Source organism: Lytechinus variegatus, chromosome 8 (genome assembly GCF_018143015.1).
Source record: "Lytechinus variegatus isolate NC3 chromosome 8, Lvar_3.0, whole genome shotgun sequence".
In the NCBI taxonomy this organism is placed as follows: Eukaryota; Metazoa; Echinodermata; class Echinoidea; order Temnopleuroida; family Toxopneustidae; genus Lytechinus; species Lytechinus variegatus.
In genome coordinates, this window is record NC_054747.1 from 23249872 (window position 1) to 23271228 (window position 21357).

Consider the following 21357-nt stretch of genomic DNA (forward strand, 5'->3'; position numbering starts at 1 on the left):
TTGAGGGGATGAACAAGAGTAAAAAATGCTTGAGCTTCATTTTTCAAAGATGAATTGACTTGCGGGTTAAAATCTGACTAGTCAGCGGGTCCCGCTTGCAAATTATTGGATTGTACGGTCCGGGTTTTCACTCGCGGGTTATCGCATTGTTTCCGATACTTGTTAAGGGCAGGGTTCCACATGCCAATACTTGTTATGGGGTGCATTTTCAGAATATGGAATATCTGTATTTAGGGTGCTTTTCAAGACCCCATGGTCGCGCATGGTATCCACTTGTCGATGGAAGTGCCCCCCCCCCCCCCGGCGGGGGTCATACTAAACCAAATGATGTGTAAAGGTAAAACTGACGACCGAAGGACCCATAACATATCTTCATTATTTGCTTACTATTTATCTGTTTATACTAGGTTCAACCTTCACCATCAAACAGGAAGTAGATGAAGACATGACCAACCCTGATACAGCTCAAGACCAATGGAATACACAAGGTAAGATACACTGGTATTTTGGGAGTTCATATGGTCGGGGGGGGGGGGGGTGGCTCAGGCCAGCTTTGAGATCAGGTTGTCTGGAACATAATATACAAAATTTTATGTAATTTGATTCATGCAAAGTCATAATTAGTATGCAAAATTATACTTTTTCCTCTAACTGTACTCCCTAAATAAAGCTCCAAATGGTCTGATTTTTGGTATAGAAACTCTTTGTCTTGTTCTTAGCAAATGTACATGAAAAATTGCGATATCAGATCAATATCTTACATGTATTTGTTTTGCAATTTCTTTTGTATTTCCTTGTTTTCTTGACCTTTTGTTTGTCATTGTTTTTTCAATGAACTTTGTCAGGGACTTTTAAGATCATAAACAACTTAAAACAAATCCATTTAAACCAGCAAAACTAAAAATAATCGTATGTTTATGATTTTTTTGTTGAAATCATAATTTCCATTGACTTTGTACATGAAATCACATTTTTGAGCAATTTTTGGTCTAACATGCACTTCCAAGATGTTGCGTAATTTCAGAACCGTGTATATGGGTGTGGCAAAAGTGGTTTCAAAAGTTGTGCAAGATTTGAAAGTAAAAAAAAGGGAGCGGCGTGGTAAAAAAAAATTTGTATGGCAAAAATATTGAATGAGTTGTTTAGGTGCCTAGATAGGGTTAAGAATCATGGGTTCCTGTTTTTGTCTCACCTGCATAGCAGTGTGAGACAAAAGGTGTTGGTGTCAACACCAAATCTTAACCAAAGGTTAAGTTTTTGAAATGAAAGCATTACTAAGAAAGTATATGGACCTAGTTCATGAAACTTGGCCATAAGGTTAATCAAGTATTACTGAATATCCTGCCTTAGTTTCATGTCACATCACCAAGGTCAAAAGTCATTTAGGGTCAATTAATTTATACTATGTTGGGGGAATCAACATCAAAATCTTAACCTAAGACTTAAGTTTTTAGCTCATCTGGCCGGAAGGGCAAGATGAGCTTATTTATGGCGTGGCATCCGTCGTCTGTCCACAATTTCAAAATGCTACTACTTCGCCATTTGAAGTCCGATTTCAATTATGTGTGCTTTATATGATAGCACAAGGTGGGGGATTCAAAACTTCTACACAGACTTTTGAAATTCATTAAATATGCTAATTTAGGCGCATTTTTCAAAATTTACAAAAGAAAGCTTCTTTATTTGTTGACAGATTTTGAATTTTTGCTTCCATCTGGTACTAGAGCTTCATGAGGTTTACCAAACTTCTATGCACAGAATTTTGAAATTTTGACCAGAACAATTTTTATGCTAATTTATGCGAAATTAATGTATTTATATTTTTAAAAATTCACATAAAATGCTTTTTCTTCCATCTTGTAGAACTTTTTGAGGTTCACCAAACTTCTACACAGATAATTATTTATACTTAATTCATATGAAATTTATTCAAAGATCACAAATTTTTATATCCTCAATTTATGTCACCAATATAATTCACTACAATGTCAACAGGGCTGAAATTAAAATTGTGTTAAATTTTGTTGCGAGATGCTGGATGAGCTCCACATCATTGATGTGCTAGTTGAAATGTCATCATAGCTTAGAAAATATATGGACCTAGGTCATGAAACTTGGACATAGGTTAATCAAGTATCACTGAACATCCTGCATGAGTTTCATGTCACATGACCAAGGTCAAAGGTCATTTAGGGTCCATGAACTTTCGCAGAATTGGGGGAATCTGTTGAATTACCATCATAACTTTGAAAGTGTCTGGATCTGATTCATTAAACTTGGACATAATAGTAATCAAGTATAACTGATCATCCTGTGCAAGTTTCAGGTCACATGACCAAGGTAAAAGGTCAATGAATTTAAGCCGAAAAGGTTTTTTTCAATTTTGTTTGCTTTATATGATAGCTTGAGGTGGTGATACAAAATTTCAACATAGAATTTTGAAATACATTAAATATGCTAATTTATTCATATATTTTTAATAAAAACTCACAAAAATTACTTATTTATGTGTTGATTGATTTTGGTTATTTTTGTTCCATCTGAGAGCTATTAGGTTCAGCAAGGTTCTACACAGAGTTAAGAAATTTTGACTAGATAATTATTAATACTTAATTCATATGAAATTTATTCATAAATCACAAAAAATGCTTCTATGTCATTTCTTAATAAAATTCAATTCTATATCCTCAGTTTATGTCACCAATATAATTCACTACAATGTCAGCTGGGCTGAAATTAAAATTGTGTTAAATTTTGTTGCGAGATGCCGGATGAGCTCCACATCATTGATGTGCTAGTTGAAATATCATCATAGCTTAGAAAATATATGGACCTAGTTCATGAAACTTGGATATAAGTTTAATCAAGTATCATTGAACATCCTGCATGAGTTTCACGTCACATGACCACGGTCAAAGGTCATTTAGGGTCAATGAACTTTGGCTGAATTGGGGGAATCTGTTGAATTACCATCATAACTTTGAAAGTGTATGGATCTGATTCATGAAACTTAGACATAATAGTAATTAAGTATAACTGATGATCCTGTACAAGTTTCAGGTCACATGACCAAGGTCAAAGGTCAATGAACTTTAGCCGAATAGGTTTTTCTTTGTTGAATTACCACCATATCTCTGTAAGTGTATTAGTCTTGTTCATAAAACGTGGACATAAGAGTAACCAAGTATCACTGAACATCTTGTGCAAGTTAAAGTAGTTTTCAAAGTCAGCACTTCAGCTATATTGAATCGTATGATGCAGGTGAGATGGCCAGAGGCATTCCACTTGTTTATTTCATGTATTTGCGAATCTAGGTTAATATCCTTTTTGGTGAATAAATGGTCTCGCTGGGAGGCACTGAGAGCAAGACCCAGGCGCGAGATTTCCCCGATATTTATCAGTTCCCGATATTTTTTCACCAACATGGGTGGTCTCTGAGATCGATGTAAATCCGGTATAAAATTAAAGGGGTTAGGGTGTCTATTTTCAATGCCTTATTCGGAAAAATTGCTAGAAAATGAAAGGCACATTGTGCCCAAATTCACACAAAGTTGTAAGTTCTGGCAACTTGCTGTCATTAATTTTCATGAAAATTGCTGTCATGCAATCGAAAACTTGATTCTTCGACGGCTATTTGATGTTCACACAGTCGGTATTGATCATGGGCGCTGCCATTTTGTATTACCCTCCAGACCGTTCGCGCGTTGCAGTGAAGGAAACAGCGTGCACTCGGTGCGCGCGCGATGGCTGCATTCAGTTCATGCATGCAGGTGCTTGGATAACCCAGGGAACTCGGTTTGCGGGCCGGAGCTCCCTGGGTACCGCTGGGCGTGATTACCGTGATTTCTCAATACGGGAGTTCTTCCGTGCGAGCGAAAAACAAGAAAAGTTTGTGAAAAATTATGGCTTTTCAACAGAAATTTCTTGATCGAGGTGAGGGTAAAAGGGATTGACGCCACAGTTCGTGAGAAATGGACTTTGAAGTGAGTTGAAAAATCAGTGGATAGAAGGGTAGCAAGTCAGTGAGTGCATACAGAAAATTGAGGAACCCGGTATAAAGAAGCTATAAAGAAGTCAAGTACGCGAATGGCGTCTGGAGCATAGTCAAGCAGCACATGGCCAAATCTAAATAAAAATTATAATCTAGATCTAGATAATAGAAACATGTATCAGTTATCAATTAGATTTAGTTTAGACTAGATCTATCTAGGTAGATCTTGCCTCACTTATCCAATGTACAACTACAAGGTTATGATATAACCTTGTCCTCAATTAGAAACCACTGTGTGGTGAAATTACATGAATAAGATTGTCAGTGTTTGCCTCTTTTTTTCTCTTGATAGAATGGATAAATGTTTGATTTTTTTGGTTCAGTCAGATTTTACTACACAGTTATTTCATTAAAAAATATGCCTTGGCCCAAAACTTGATTCTTCAAATTATTTTTTCTAATTAAAAAGGGAGCCTGTAGAAACTCCCTCCGGGGCGTTGTCCCTGGACCCTCGGCCGTTAGGCGTGAGACTCTGGTCACTTCGCTCCCTACATTCACAAAAAACAGATTTTTTTTTTAAGGGCCACTCTCAGGCCTGGCAAGACCTATGAAAGACTGCTGTGAGACAATGAAACTTGCTTGATCTTTCAAGTGTCCTTCTTTCTAAGATCTCAGATGTCTTTCACGATTCCTGATGGCTCTTTCAGTGGTCTTCATGGTCTCAATGACCTCCAAAACTTTTTGAAATGGTTCAAAACAGTCTTTCAGCTGTCTTACTGGAAAATATATATTTTTTTTTTTATTTCAGCAGTCTTTCAGTAATCTTTCAATGAACTTTCAAATTTCTTTTCGGTTTTTGCATGATCTTTCAGCAGTCTCTCAAGATTTTTGCAGAGATCGCTGGAGGGCTTGTGAAAGATCAATATGACATATAATTGAGGGACCAAGGAGGGTCCTTGGAAAGAATTCTGAAAGATCAATTTTTGCATAAAAGATCTCTTTAAGACTGTTGAAAGATCTCTATAGGACTAGCCAAAGACCAAACAGATAAGAAATATCCATCAGTCTTTCTGAATTCTTTGAGGGGTCTTTCTGAGCCATTCCACAGAAAATGACATATTTCAGTTATATCTTGAAGACTGTTGTAAGACCTTGACAAATTTTGGTCTTTCAAAGGTCCTTTAAAGGATAGAGCACTCACAATAGATTATGTCTTAGTGTTGAATGAAATGATTTTGTTTTCATTCCAGATAAAGATCTTTTGGATGGAGAGGACATGAGACAATCATCCATTACAGAATGCAGTGAAGATGAGTCCCATCCGTGTTTACAATGCAATAAGACATTTACAGATGAGAATTCTTTAGTTCTACATCATAAAACACACTCTAGGGAAGTTGAGTTTTCTAGTCATGCTTGGACAGAGATTGGAGACAGATGCTTCAAGTGCCCCCATTGTCATAAGAATTTTGAATGTAGGGATACTCTTATGACCCATGTGAGCACACACACTGGAGAAGAATCTTATAGTTCTCATTGTGAAAAGGGATCTTCTCAAAAGAGTTATCTTACCCATCATATAAGAACACATACAGGAAAAAAAACCTTTATCTGCTCTCATTGTGAGAAGGGATTTTCTCAAAAGAGCGATCTTACCCGTCATATAAGAATACACACAGGAGAAAAACCTTATCAGTGCTCTCATTGTGAGAAGAGATTTTCTCAAAAGAGCGATCTTACCCGTCATATAAGAATACACACAGGAGAAAAACCTTATCAGTGCTCTCATTGTGAGAAGAGATTTTCTGACAAGAACAATCTTACAATTCATATTAGAACTCATACTGGAGAAAAACCCTATATTTGCTCTCATTGTGGGAAGGGATTTTCTCAAAAGAGTGAAGTTACACGTCATATAAGAACACATACAGGAGAAAAACCATTTACTTGCTCTCAATGTCACAAGACATTTTCTAACAAGAGCACTTTTACAATTCATGTAAGAAGACATACAGGAGAAAAACCCTATATTTGCTCTCATTGTGAGAAGAGATTTTCTGACAAGACCAATCTTACAAATCATATTAGAACACATACTGGAGAAAAACCCTATATTTGCTCTCATTGTGAGAAGAAATTTACTAAAAAGAATGATCTTACCTGTCATATTAGAACACATACTGGATCAAAACCCTATATTTGCTCTCATTGTGAGAAGAGATTTACTGACAAGTCCACTCTTACCCGTCATATAAGAACACACACAGGAGAAAAACCTTATCATTGCTCTTATTGTGACAAGAGATTTTCAGACAAGGTCAATCTTACAAATCATATCAGAACACACACTGGAGAAAAACCCTATATTTGCTCTCATTGTGATCAGAGATTTTCTAAAAAGAGTCATCTTACCTGTCATATTAGAACACACACAGGAGAAAAACCTTATCGTTGCTCTCATTGTGAAAGAGGATTTTCTCAAAAGGGCGATCTTACCCGTCATATAAGAACACACAGGAGAAAAACCTAATCGTTGCTCTCATTGTGAAAGAGATTTTCTGACAAGTTCAATCTTACAAATCATATTAGAACAACGTACCATACTGGAGAAAAGCCATATATTTGCTCTCATTGTTAGAAGAAATTTACTAAAAAGAGTCATCTTACCTGTCATATTAGAACACACACAGGAGAAAAACCACATCGTTGCTCTCATTGTGAAAGAGGATTTTCTCAAAAGGGCGATCTTACCCGTCATATAAGAACACACAGGAGAAAAACCTAATCGTTGCTCTCATTGTGAAAGAGATTTTCTGACAAGTTCAATCTAACAAATCATATTAGAACACATACTGGAGAAAAGCCATATATTTGCTCTCATTGTGAGAAGAAATTTACTAAAAAGAGTCATCTTACCTGTCATATTAGAACACACACAGGAGAAAAACCTTATCGTTGCTCTCATTGTGAAAGAGTATTTTCTCAAAAGGGCGATCTTACCCGTCATATAAGAACACACAGGAGAAAAACCTAATCGTTGCTCTCATTGTGAAAGAGATTTTCTGACAAGTTCAATCTTACAAATCATATTAGAACACATACTGGAGAAAAGCCATATATTTGCTCTCATTGTGAGAAGAAATTTACTAAAAAGAGTCATCTTACCTGTCATATTAGAACACACACAGGAGAAAAACCTTATCGTTGCTCTCATTGTGAAAGAGGATTTTCTCAAAAGGGCGATCTTACCAGTCATATAAGAACACACAGGAGAAAAACCTTATCGTTGCTCTCATTGCGAAAGAGATTTTCTGACAAGTTCAATCTTACAAATCATATTAGAACACATACAGGAAAAAAACTCTATATTTGCCCTCAATGTGAGAAAAGATTTTCTCGAAAGGGCGATCTTACCCATCATATAAGAATACACACAGGAGAAAAACCTCATCATTGCTCTCATTGTGAGAAGAAATTTTCTGACAAGACCATTCTTACAAATCATATCAGAACATACACTGGAGAAAAGCCCTTTATTTGCTCTCATTGTGATCAGAGATTTTCTAAAAAGAGTCTTCTTTCCCATCATATAAGAACATACACAGGAGAAAAACCTTATCGTTGCTCTCATTGTGACAAGAGATTTTTTGACAAGGCTGTTCTTACAAATCATATTAGAACACATACTGGAGAAAAGCCATATATTTGCTCTCATTGTGAGAAGAAATTTACTAAAAAGAGTCATCTTACCTGTCATATTAGAACACACACAGGAGAAAAACCTTATCGTTGCTCTCATTGTGAAAGAGGATTTTCTCAAAAGGGCGATCTTACCCGTCATATAAGAACACACAGGAGAAAAACCTAATCGTTGCTCTCATTGTGAAAGAGATTTTCTAACAAGGTCGGTCTTACATATCATATTAGAACACATACTGGAGAAAAGCCATATATTTGCTCTCATTGTGAGAAGAAATTTACTAAAAAGAGTCATCTTACCTGTCATATTAGAACACACACAGGAGAAAAACCTTATCGTTGCTCTCATTGTGAAAGAGGATTTTCTCAAAAGGGCGATCTTACCAGTCATATAAGAACACACAGGAGAAAAACCTTATCGTTGCTCTCATTGCGAAAGAGATTTTCTGACAGGTTCAATCTTACAAATCATATTAGAACACATACAGGAAAAAAACTCTATATTTGCCCTCAATGTGAGAAAGGATTTTCTCGAAAGGGCGATCTTACCCATCATATAAGAATACACACAGGAGAAAAACCTCATCATTGCTCTCATTGTGAGAAGAAATTTTCTGACAAGACCATTCTTACAAATCATATCAGAACATACACTGGAGAAAAGCCCTTTATTTGCTCTCATTGTGATCAGAGATTTTCTAAAAAGAGTCTTCTTTCCCGTCATATAAGAACATACACAGGAGAAAAACCTTATCGTTGCTCTCATTGTGACAGATTTTTTTACAAGGCTGTTCTTACAAATCATATTAGAACACATACTGGAGAAAAGCCATATATTTGCTCTCATTGTGAGAAGAAATTTACTAAAAAGAGTCATCTTACCTGTCATATTAGAACACACACAGGAGAAAAACCTTATCGTTGCTCTCATTGTGAAAGAGGATTTTCTCAAAAGGGCGATCTTACCCGTCATATAAGAACACACAGGAGAAAAACCTAATCCTTGCTCTCATTGTGAAAGAGATTTTCTGACAAGTTCAATCTTACAAATCATATAAGAACACATACTGGAGAAAAGCCATATATTTGCTCTCATTGTGAGAAGAAATTTACTAAAAAGAGTCATCTTACCTGTCATATTAGAACACACACAGGAGAAAAACCTTATCGTTGCTCTCATTGTGAAAGAGGATTTTCTCAAAAGGGCGATCTTACCCGTCATATAAGAATACACACAGGAGAAAAACCTAATCGTTGCTCTCATTGTGACAAGAGATTTTTTGACAAGGCTGTTCTTACAAATCATATTAGAACACATACTGGAGAAAAGCCATATATTTGCTCTCATTGTGAGAAGAAATTTACTAAAAAGAATGATCTTACCTGTCATATTAGAACACATACTGGATTAAAACCCTATATTTGCTCTCATTGTGAGAAGAGATTTACTGACAGGTCCACTCTTACCCGTCATATAAGAACACACACAGGAGAAAAACCTTATCATTGCTCGTATTGTGACAAGAGATTTTCAGACAAGGTCAATCTTACAAATCATATCAGAACACACACTGGAGAAAAACCCTATATTTGCTCTCATTGTGATCAGAGATTTTATAAAAAGAGTCATCTTACCTGTCATATTAGAACACACACAGGAGAAAAACCTTATCGTTGCTCTCATTGTGAAAGAGTATTTTCTCAAAAGGGCGATCTTACCCGTCATATAAGAACACACAGGAGAAAACCTAATCGTTGCTCTCATTGTGAAAGAGATTTTCTGACAAGTTCAATCTTACAAATCATATTAGAACACACACAGGAGAAAAACCTTATCGTTGCTCTCATTGTGACAAGAGATTTTTTGACAAGGCTGTTCTTACAAATCATATTAGAACACATACTGGAGAAAAGCCATATATTTGCTCTCATTGTGAGAAGAAATTTACTAAAAAGAGTCATCTTACCTGTCATATTAGAACACACACAGGAGAAAAACCTTATCGTTGCTCTCATTGTGAAAGAGGATTTTCTCAAAAGGGCGATCTTACCCGTCATATAAGAACACACAGGAGAAAAACCTAATCGTTGCTCTCATTGTGAAAGAGATTTTCTGACAAGTTCAATCTTACAAATCATATCAGGGGCCTGTATCACTAAACAGTACTTAGTGTAACGGGACTTAGTGTCGCTGCGACGCATCATACACTAAGACGGGTCTTACTGACGTCCTGTTGGTGTGTCAGTTCCACTCAACAGTTCTTTACTAAGTCCTGTGTGCGACGCGTCTTCAATAATAAAATGTCTCGATTTTGAGTCTATGAAGCCTAATTTCGTGACCTTCGACCTTGTGTGAAGATAAAAAGTAGTAATTTCCCGCAAGTTTTCGTCTGCGACTAAAAAGTGAAAGGAGGAATTTTGTCACTTTAACATAATTTTGACCTACTGTAGGAGGATAATGGGGAAGGTATGGTATTAACCTTTTTCTTAAGACAACATAAGATCTAGAAGTAAAATATTGAAAGTGAAATGTATGCAGGGGAAGTTAGTGATGGAAGTTGTATTTGATACCTCGACGAATCGCTGCCGATTTATTAATTAATGATTGACAGTGAACTGTGCTTGTGGCGGTAGCGAGCCCGCTGTAGCTGTCAGTCTGTGGTCGTGGATTACAATCATGCTATTTCTCATGCACGACCAAACTATTAACTAGACTAAGTTGTAGTAGGCCTAGGTCTAGTATCAGTACTGGCAGTAGGCCTAGACCGAAAATTTCTGTCTCTTTTGTTCGTTAGCCGCTGATTTGGGTAGGGTCGGCTCCTCTCTTTAGACCGACCCTACCCCATCAGATTCGGAGTAAGAGGCTAACGAACGAAACTAAAGGCGTAAAGTCTAAAGAGACATAATTTTTTGGTCTAGGCCTGGCTACAAGTACAACTTACCAGAAGGCCTAATACTTCTAGATACTAATAGATCTAGTAGAGATCTAGATCTAAATCTAATGTTAATCTTAGTCTTACTGAGTTACTCTTAGACTTTTAGTTGGGGCCTAGACTATACCCTAGACAAGTAGTAGTAGGCCTAGACTCTCTAGGTTTAGGCCTGCTCCCGACCTACGGTCCTTAGTGAGCAACTTAGTCTTACTCTTAGATTTATTTACATCTAGGGACAGGGTCTATAATCAATACTAGGAGTAGCAGTACCAGTGGCAGTACTACCAGTATCAAGTACATTTCTAGATCTAGCAGGGTCAGGGGACAGTCACATAGAATTAGATCTAGATGATAGATCTAGAACTCTAGACTCTAGGCCTAGACTCTAGTAGATCTAGGCCTACTAGTAGAACTAGAATAGAAGTAGACCTCTAGCCTAGAACTGAATTGGACAAGATTGTTAATGTAACTGTTACTCTTAGTGTTAATGTTAGCAATAAAACTGAAAATATTTCTGCATTATACACCTAGATATAGACTAGTCTAGACCCTAGACCTATTTATAAATTGAAATTAATATTTTGTAGATTCTAGGCCTAGATCTACACAATTGGTCGTACGTGAGAAATAGTGTGGATGTACACTAGATCTAGATCTCTATATAGTATATGGCAGTACTATCGCTCATTTCTATTCACACTAATTAATTACATGCCCTTGAATTTGATAATAAATTTATCACATGACATTACACTAAGAACAGTTCCTACGTCTCAACGAGACGTAGGCTACGCTCTGTATCCAACTTAGTTAGATTTTCTAAAGAGTCATCTTTTCTGTCATAGAAGGACACACACAGGAGAATAACCTTATCGTTGCTCTCATTGTGACAAGAGATTTTCTAACAAGGTCGGTCTTACATATCATATTAGGACACATACAGGAGAGAAAACGCATATTTGTTCTCATTGTGAAAAGGGTTTTTCCGACGAGAACACTTACAATTCATATAAGAATACAATTCATATTAGAATACATACTGGATCAAAACTCAATATTTGCTCTCTTTGTGAAAGAGGATTTTCTCACAAGGGCGATCTTACCCGTCATATAAGAACACACAGAGGAGAAAAACATTATCGTTGCTCTCATTGTGAAAGAGGATTTTCTCAAAAGGGCGATCTTACTCGTCATATAAGAACACACAGCGGCAAGGGTTAATATAGTAAGACTTAAGTGAATAAACTAGACAACTTTGAGGTTACGTGTGACTGTCTTTAATGACCATGGCCAAGAGACCAACACAAGGTGGCGCACTTACACTTACCGGTTGCAACATCGAATCATCATTATAATACTAATACAACATACTGGCGTGACTGCCTCTTACTTTTCTCTCCTCTTTTACAATATAATCTGTATAACAAATTCATGATGATTCGTAACTAGCTCACTTAAATAAAAGGGGTTAGACCTCCGTTGGTGTAATAGCTACATACCACCACAACACACCACAATATCGAATCATCATTATTATACTAACACAAATTACTGGCGCAGAGGAGAAAAACCTTATCGTTGCTCTCTTTGTGAAAGAGGATTTTCTCAAAAAGGCAATCTTACCCATCATTTAAGAACACATTTGGGAGAAAAACCCTATATTTGCACTCATTGTGAGAAGGGATTTGCTAAAAAGATTGATCTTACCTCTCATATATGAACACACACAGGAGAAAACCCTATATTTGCCCTCATTCTGATAAGAGGTTTGCTGAAAAGGGCAATCCCACCTGTCATATTATAAGAACACATAAAGGAGAATAACCCTGTATTTAATCATATTGTGGAAAGGTATTTGCAAAAAAGAGTGATCTTGCAACTCATAGGAACACATGCTGCAGAAAAAAAACCCTCATCGTTGCTCTCACTGTGAAAATGGATTTTGTAAACAGAGCTGTCATACACGTCATTTAAGGACACGCACATAGGAGAAAACCCCTAGATTTTTTCTCATTGTGAGATTTTCCAAAAAAAGAGATGATTACGTAGAACACATTAGAAACTCACAATCCTCTATGGTTGCGATGTCCCACCAACCAAAAGTGACTTGGCTCAAAAAAATCAGAGAACTGTAGCGTTGCTTGGTTCCCTGGGAGGGAGTTTGAGAACGGTTCTGAACTTTTTGTAAAATTCTGCCCCAGACGTTTGAAAGCTGAAACTGAAACTACCTCCTGGATTCTCAAACCACCTGATTTCTCTGTCTAGGATTCCAATGTTCTTGTTAAAAACATGTCCTGTAGTGTCCACTCTAAAATGACAGCTAGTTTGATACCCAAGAAGATTGGGGTGCTCAGTCAGCTCACCTGCTTGTGTTTTCGGCCGTCCACTACGCGATGTGATGCATGTTGCCCGTGGCATAATCTACAAACATTAAGATCAAATTATAAAAAAAATCTCATCACTAATTGATTATGCTTCTTTGTGCTTAAAGCTTGTGTATAGTTTTGGTAAATCCACCAAAATGCACCTATCACTATTCCAATTCATTGCTAGCTAATATGAAAAGATATGCCCTATAACAGTTATGATGTGGAGGATATGAAATGAAAATGTGTTTTACAGGATAAATTTTGCGATTTTACATGGAAATTTAACTTGATCGGGTCACCCGATCAAATTAAAATATCTGTGTGTTTTTGTCTTTCAATTAAATCCTATTCCAAATCATGGAATGGGCTGAAACTTTCAAGATATGTTCTTTGTAACTTTTGGATATCTAATCACTAAATTTATAAGATAAGTGCTTGAATGCCCATTTTTTAATTTAAAACAAGCATCGCCGAGAGAGGGCGCTATATATCCAAGATTTGAATATTTGAATTTCCTCAGAGAAATGCAGTTGGAAAAATATCTAACGGTCTCTACGCTTCAGTAAGACTGTCATATTAGATGATATTCGATTATCAATCACATTATTGACCCTTTACCAAAGCTATACACAGGCTTTAAAATCGAAGGTTTGCTCTAATGAACTAAATAAGGCCCCCAAATTTCTAACCCTTACCCTCCTCCAGTCTTACTCGGGTCAATCATAATAATAAGAATAATAAAATAAACTAGAATTTAATTCGTCATGCGGACGAATTAGATGGTCTGTCATGATTTTTCATTCAGAGTCGGCTAATGTATCAAATGAATAATTTAGATATGATTGATAATCTTGATTCTAGACATCCTAAGAATAAATTTTGACCATTGCTCAATGTGATTATTAATGTTTCCCATAGACTTTGCACGTAAGCAATTTTGAGAATTACAATTCCAATATTGCAAGTGAAAAACGGGCATGATCCCGGCATCTGATCAAAAAGTGGAGGGCACATTACCGAAAGCCCAGAATCTCAGCTATAACATATTAAAAGCTCCGGCAAAACTGACAAGAAGAAATGGAGATATGGCTCACGAAATAGAGGAATGTCGAATCTAGTTTTGAGAAAAAGTCATGTCCCATAGAGATTACACACAAAATACATGTGATATGAAAAAAACAATTATAATCTGTTTTATCTTGCTAAATTTTAACTTTCATACCTTTTATCATAAAGGATCATGTAAGAGGTGGCAAAAAGAAAAAAAAATGAAAAAAAAAATCATCTTTTCTACCCCAGGAATCGAACCTCCGCCCTCGAGAAAGCAAGTCAAATGCGTTATCCATTGAGCCACGATATTACCCATAGAGATTACACGTAAGCAATTTTGAGAATTACAATTCCAATTTTGCAAGTGAAATACGGGCATGATCCCGGCATCTGATCAAAAAATGAAGGGCACACTTCCGATAGCCCAGAATCTCAGCTACAACATGTTAAAAGCTCAAGGAAAGCTGACAAGAAAAAATGGAGATATGGCTCACGAAATAGAGGAATGTCGAATCTAGTTTTGAGAAAAAATCATGTCCCATAGAGATTACACGCAAAATGAGGAAAAATGACAGGCCTCTTTTCATCGCTGTTTTACGCAATGATGCGTTTCTCAAAACGAAGATTCATGTTAACTGAGGAGAAAGAGTACATTATAAACTACAACATGTTGAAATCTGGGCGAAAAATGATCTATATTCGAGAAGTTACAGCCAAATTTGCATAAATTTGATGACGTCATTTTTGAAAAAATGAAATTTTTAGTTTGGGCGCCATTTTGATGACGTCACGATATAATTTAGGGACAATGGTGACATGAAATCAAATCTACAACTAATACTCTATCGATATATGAAAAAAAAAGTTGGGGGTCAACGGACTTTTTAAAGAGCTACAGTGAATTTACAATAGGCATGTTTTTGCCCATATATGGCCTATAGTGAGAGCTCGTGCGCACACGTGCTGCAAACTTTAATGGGTGTTAATTTCTATATTAATGGTTGTAGAAGGTTGATCAAGGTATCAAATTGCTCAGAATTTTATTAGCAATGCAATGATATTAAAAGAAACGGTTTTTCTGCGTTGCGTTAAGGTGTAACGCGCGGAAACGCGCGCGCACGTGTGCGCGCGCGCAAATTTTTGAAATGCTTAAAATGACCTGAAACGTACCCAAAAAATTTTATAGGTCATTTAGACGATTTTTTTACCTTTGACGAGCGCGTACGCGCGCGTCATGACCTCTACATGACCTTTGATGACATTGACAGTTGACCCTTGACATGAAGTTAATGTCATGTCAATATTGTTAATTTTTGATATTTGATAATGAAGATATGATCAAATGAAGAATTTTACAAAATGGCGCGTAGATAACGTCATCATGACCATATGACCTTGAAAAGCTTATTTTGCCGTCTCTATGATAGATTCTATATATGACAAAAAAATCAGCAAAATTGATTCAGCCAATTTCGAGAAAAATGGCGACAAAAAATAGGTGCCATGAATAAAGAAATAAAGAAAGAAATAAAGAAAATTCTGACGAAATCAATAGGTGATCTGTCGTAGACAGACCACCTAATAATTTGCATTTACATGTATATAGCACGTTATCAATCTTACTACTGCTCAAAGCCCTTTACTATGGTTTTACTTGGCTATTTGGAAGCTTATATTGGGAGTGTGTACCAACTCAAAACTGGAGCCAAAATGAAGGTAGATAATGATAGGAGTAATTACTACAGTATTGTTGGGTGGATGGTTTTTTTGGCCAGAATACTTATTTTTGTATTATCTCGGTAGAATATTACAATTTATAAAGTATTATTTACACCACAGGAACTACATGTATAACTTGATTTTTGTTTTACTAATTTCTCAGATTTTACCAGTCACAGTAGTCAAAATACAATCAAACAAAATATTGTTCATGTGAAGCCATTTTTGTAAGAATTAATCCATCTCTTATGTTATGAACCTGGCTCATTGCTCATTTGATATTTTCTTGGGTGGGTATTTTCGTGTTGAAAAGAGACTTTTATATATCAAGATGATGCATGCTTTTTTAATAAACCTTTTTCATACAACTGAAAAAAAAATATGTGAATTTGATTATGCATTGCAAAAAGTTGGAAAGGGATGGAGGGAAGGGGCTGTGTGTGGGGGGTACCAGTGTGTGCATGACGTATGAATATGTACATTTATACAACCTTGCGAATGCATGCGTGAGGTGTGTTTGTGAGTGTATCTTTAAAAATATGCCTGTGTGTGTGTGTGTGTGTGTGTATATATATGATTGTGTATCCACAGAGAGAGGGCTATTCCATGTGAGAAAAATTTGTGAGAGTGAGAGACACACTTGAAAGAAAGACAGGGAGGGAGGGAGTGAGTGCACCCTAATGAAAAATTGATTTCAATAAAAAGAAAAATCCAACAAGCATAACACTGAACATTTCATCAAAATCGGATGCAAAATCAGAAAGTTATGACATTTCAAAGTTTCGCTTAATTTCACCTGACAGTTATATGCACATCCTGGTTGGTATGCAAATGAAGAGACTGATGACATCATCCACTCACTGCTTCTTTTGTATCTTATGAAATATTCTATATTTCAAGTTTCAATATGTCAAGTGAAACAGTGATTAATTCCTCCCTGAACATGTGGAATTAGCATTGTTTAATAGATTCAGCCAAGTCTGTCCCAATGGTCAAATCTGTAAAAAATGAAATATTGCATAATTCAAACAATAAAAAACAAAAAAGATAGACATCATCGACAGACTCATTTGCATGTCACTGAGTTGTGCATTATCACTGCATCGTTTTGTGCAAAATAAGTGAAACTTTAAAATGCCATAACTTTCTTATTTTACATCTGATTTTAATGGAATTTTCAGTGTTATGCTAGTTTGATTTTCTCTACATATTGAAATCAACATTTTGCTTGGGTGGACTTGACCTTTAAAGGACAAGTCAACACCAACAACAAATTTATTTTAACGAAAAGAGAAAAAATCCAACAAGCACAACACTGAAAATTTCTTCAAAATTGGATGTAAAGTAAGAAAGTTATGAAATTTCAAAGTTTCGCTTAATTTCACAAAACAGTCATATGCACATCCTGGTGGTTATGCAAATGAGGAGACTGATGACGTCATCCACTTAATATTTATTTTGTATTTTATTATATAAAATATTCTAACTTTCTCATTGTCAAGTGAAACAGTGATTAATTCCTCCCTGAACATGTGCAATTACCATTGTTTGATACTATATGGTTCAGTCAAGTCTGTCCATATGGTCAAATTTGTAAAAAAAATATATATTGTATAATTCAAACATTAAAAAACAAAAGAATTAGTGAGTGATGGACATCATTGACCGACTCTTTTGCATGTCACTGTTTTGTGAAAAATAAGCTAAACTTTAAAATGCCATAACTTTCTAATTTTATATCCGATTTTGATGAAATTTTCAGCGTTATGCTAATTTGATTTTCTCTATTTATTCAAATCAACAATTTGCTGGGGTGGACTTGACCTTTAAAGAAGAAACTAAATTGGTAGCTTGAAAAGAGATCACAATGGGGAGAATGAAGCAGAAATCTGTCCCCAAAGGGAGGGGGGCCCAGGGGCTGGAAACTTTTTGTCTTATTGAGAAGAACAAAGAAAGCCGCTCCAAGCTATAGCACTAGCTTTCTTATCGAGAAAATAAAGAAATCTGCTCCAAAGCATCACATATTTTTCGTTACGCCGTTCCGATCGCATTGATCTGCTAGTGCTACAATGAGCTGCAATTTTGGTGAAAAGCGGCCGCAGAGCGCTGTCCTAGCTCGCCTCAGCTCTCCCGGTGGAGGCCGCGCTAGCTGCATCATGCACACATGACCATTCCATAGGGATGCATATGCACTCACAAGCTGGCGATCCGTTCCAAGGACCCCCGTTTTCACGAACATTTGTAGTTCCGAAGCCCATTCCGAGGACCATCCTTTTTACAATAAGCCCGGTCCAAGGCCCCAGTTGCCCGCGCCATGCAGTGCCGCGCAGTCAAAAGCAATCACATTTTATCGAATGAAATGCAAAAACAGAAGGAAATAATATGGAGATATACGAGAAGAAAAAATTGACTATCATTATCCAGGTATTTATTTCAATTTTATAGACGAGGTCCCATAGAATTGAATATTGTAATTATGATTGTTGTGAGTCGCTGTGTCCACCGACCTGGACTGAGAAACAACATTGCCGAGCTTTGCTGGGCCGGCAGCTTGGGCCAGCTAGCACGCGTTTAGACCAAAAGCTTCGGTCTCTGTTTTGTTGCTTGTTCAGCAGCTGAACTCCGTTGGCTTCAGTCACCAAATACAGAGACCGAAGTTCTTAGTGCGATCTGTACAGGGGACTCAATGGCCATATGTTAATGTACTTAAGATTGGATAAAGCGGGGAAGTTTGCGCAACAGCGGAGGTAAGTCACTGTTTTTGTTCCTTTTAACTTCATTTTTCTCAGTCTTTTGGCAATTAATGCCAAGAGGGAATATAAATTTGCATTTTGGTCGCGTTAATTTCGAAAATTTTTATTCATTAAAGACAAAAACTGAAGAGCCCCGACTGGGGGATTTTGCTTTGCTAGTCCCCTAATGGTGGCTGCATGATGGCGAGCCGTCTGTGTACGAGGAGAAATTAAAGGTATTGTTTAACTTTGTGAGCAGCCGATTTAAAAAATTCTCAAACCAAGATGAAACATGTGTACAAGTGCATGTATTAGAACTAATAAACCCTGAAAACAACCATTATTGAGAATGAAAAGCTAAAACTACAAGGCAAACCCCGATTTTGTAAATAGGTGTCTTATAGACGCCTAAATAGTACACATAACTGTATGGGATAAAATTAAGATGGTGTTTCCGGTCACTTTATATTTCAATTTTTGAAGCACTAAATAGTTATTTTCGAACGCAATTTTTTCTGGGCTTCATTTTTGTAACATATCACAGACACAGGTGACAAGTGTGACCTTCTAGCTCAGATTTTTTAAAAGTCAAACCAATGTTAACCAATCACTTTAAGAAATGTTTAAAAAACTCCTTGAAACAGACGGCTGCCAGCTGTCTAGCACGCGCTGAGCTGCGGCTCCGATCCGAGGAGTTAATTGCGTAATGCTGTCAATTTTGAGATCAGGGGAGCGTTTCATGAACATGATGAAGAGTTGTCGGACGTTTTATCCGACAAGTCCCATTTTATCCGACAGTTACCATAGTAACACTGCTTCTTAGCCAATCACCATGAAGAGAAGTTGTCGGATCTGACATCTTGTCAGCCAAAAGTATTGATGAAACGCTCCCCAGAGCGGACCCATTTCGTGGTACAAAGTCACCCCAAAAAAATTTCTCTCCGGGATAAAAGGCGAATTTGCAAATTGTAAGTAAATTCACTCTAGGCTCGGTTAGTAGTTAGCATATGTATTCCTGATTTGAGCCTGTATATCGTGGGGACTGCAGAAATAATATACCGGGTATTTCAGGGTGACCAGATTTCACAAAATGAAATACGGGACAATCTACAAAAATAGAATAAACAAAGAAGGCAATACAGTGTTAGACTTGTGAAAAAATGTAAAGAATTGGAAGGGAGGGTGAACTAAAGAATGAAGGAGAGAATGAAAAGACAAACGAAAAAAGATTAATAAAGAAGAAAGAAAGAATAAGTGAAGGGAAAATTAAAGAAAAAAAATAAAAGAGAGAACAATTTATCGGTCATTTTTTAATTGAATATAAGAAAGAAAAAGAAAGGAATTTTTAAATGTTTGAAAAAAACAAAATAAAGGAGAAAAAAAGAAAGTATAAAAAAGGAGGAGGAAAGAAAGAATGAAGGAAAGAAAAAATGTTTCCTTCATTCTTTGATAGAAACAAAGAAAGAAGAAAACAGGATGGAGGGAGGAAGGAAGGAAGGTAGGAAGGGAGGGAAAGAAAGAATAAGGGAAAAGGATTAGAAGGAAAAATAACATAAAGAATGAAAGAAAGGAGAAAAGAGAGGGAGGAAAGAATGAAGGGAGGAGAGATTGAAAAAAAAGAAAGTTATGGAAGGAGAGAGAGAACGTTAGGAAAAGGAAAGTGAGGGAGAAGGAAGCAAAAAAATTAAGGAAAGAAAAAATGAATGAAATAAAACAGGAAATTTGATTTTAAAAAAGCAAGTAAGAGAAAGAAGCAAAGAAAGAAATATGAACACAGAGAGAAAGGATCAGGAAAGAAAGATATGAAATAAAGATAGTTGGAACAAAAAAGGCAAGCAGGAAGGATAGAATGATGGAGAAACTTGGATAGAAAAGGAAGAAACGGAAAAAGTTCAAACTTCAACTAACAAAAATAATCCAATCCTCTAACAAAAATCATAATGATATTTGGTTTTTTTAAATATATTTTTTAAATTTAAAAAACCTAAAATGTTAAAGAAATGAATAAAATTTCAAAGTGAAGCATTGTCAAACTAATTAGATGAAACATCGCGGCATGATACACATCTAGACTCAAAACGAAAAGCTGAAACAACTAGATCTAGTTATGAAAACTCAATAATTTGTTTGAATTCTCAGATTACTGATTTGGAGATGTATATCAGTAATCTGAGAATTCATAATATATTTTGTGATTATTTTGGTGGAAAAAAATGTTTATCATGTCATTGTTTGCACCATTGAGAATCTGCTCCGATCCTACATGCCTAGCTAGTAGCCTGTTACACATAGGCAGGAGGCCACTTCATTTGCAATGTATTGGGTTAGCAAGAAAATCACCACAGAACTTGCAAAAGTTAACAGTTATCGAAATGATTTTATCGTTGTCTCTATACTTCGTCACTTCTGTTGGGTATTTGATGAAAATTCGTCACTTTTGAATGTATTACATGTAACTACAATTTGTTCAATATTCTAAAATACGGGACAAATAGGCGTCCCGGGAAGGGTTGTCGGGACGCCGGGACAAAAGAGCAAAGTACGGGACAATCCCGGGAAATACGGGACGTCTGGTCACCCTGCGGGTATTTCATTTTTCAAAGATGAATTGACTTGCGGGTTAAAATCCGACGGGTCAGCGGGTCCCGCTTGCAAATTATTGGATTACACGGGACGATCCGGGTTTTCACTTGCGGGTTATCGCATTGTTTCCGATACTTGTTAAGGGCAGGGTTCCACATGCCAATACTTGTTATGGGGTGCATTTTCAGAATATGGAATATCTGTATTTAGGGTGCTTTTCAAGACCCCATGGTCGCGCATGGTATCCACTTGTCGATGGAAGTGCCCCCCCCCCGGCGGGG

The 21357-nt window shown here is 36.5% G+C and overlaps 1 protein-coding gene and 1 pseudogene across 2 annotated transcripts in view; both read left to right on the forward strand.

Moving 5' to 3' along the window:
- The window catches only part of LOC121420184 (gastrula zinc finger protein XlCGF57.1-like), a 64379-nt gene extending 52921 nt beyond the window's left edge, over nt 1-11458 (forward strand). For both annotated transcript variants that reach the window (XR_005970717.1, XR_005970718.1), the window contains one exon: nt 10419-11458. The gene's annotated coding sequence lies outside the window, so the exon portion shown is untranslated. The remainder of the gene's footprint in view (nt 1-10418) is intronic.
- On the forward strand, nt 306-13064 carry LOC121419565 (annotated as a pseudogene).
- The last annotated feature ends 8293 nt before the right edge of the window (nt 13065-21357 follow it).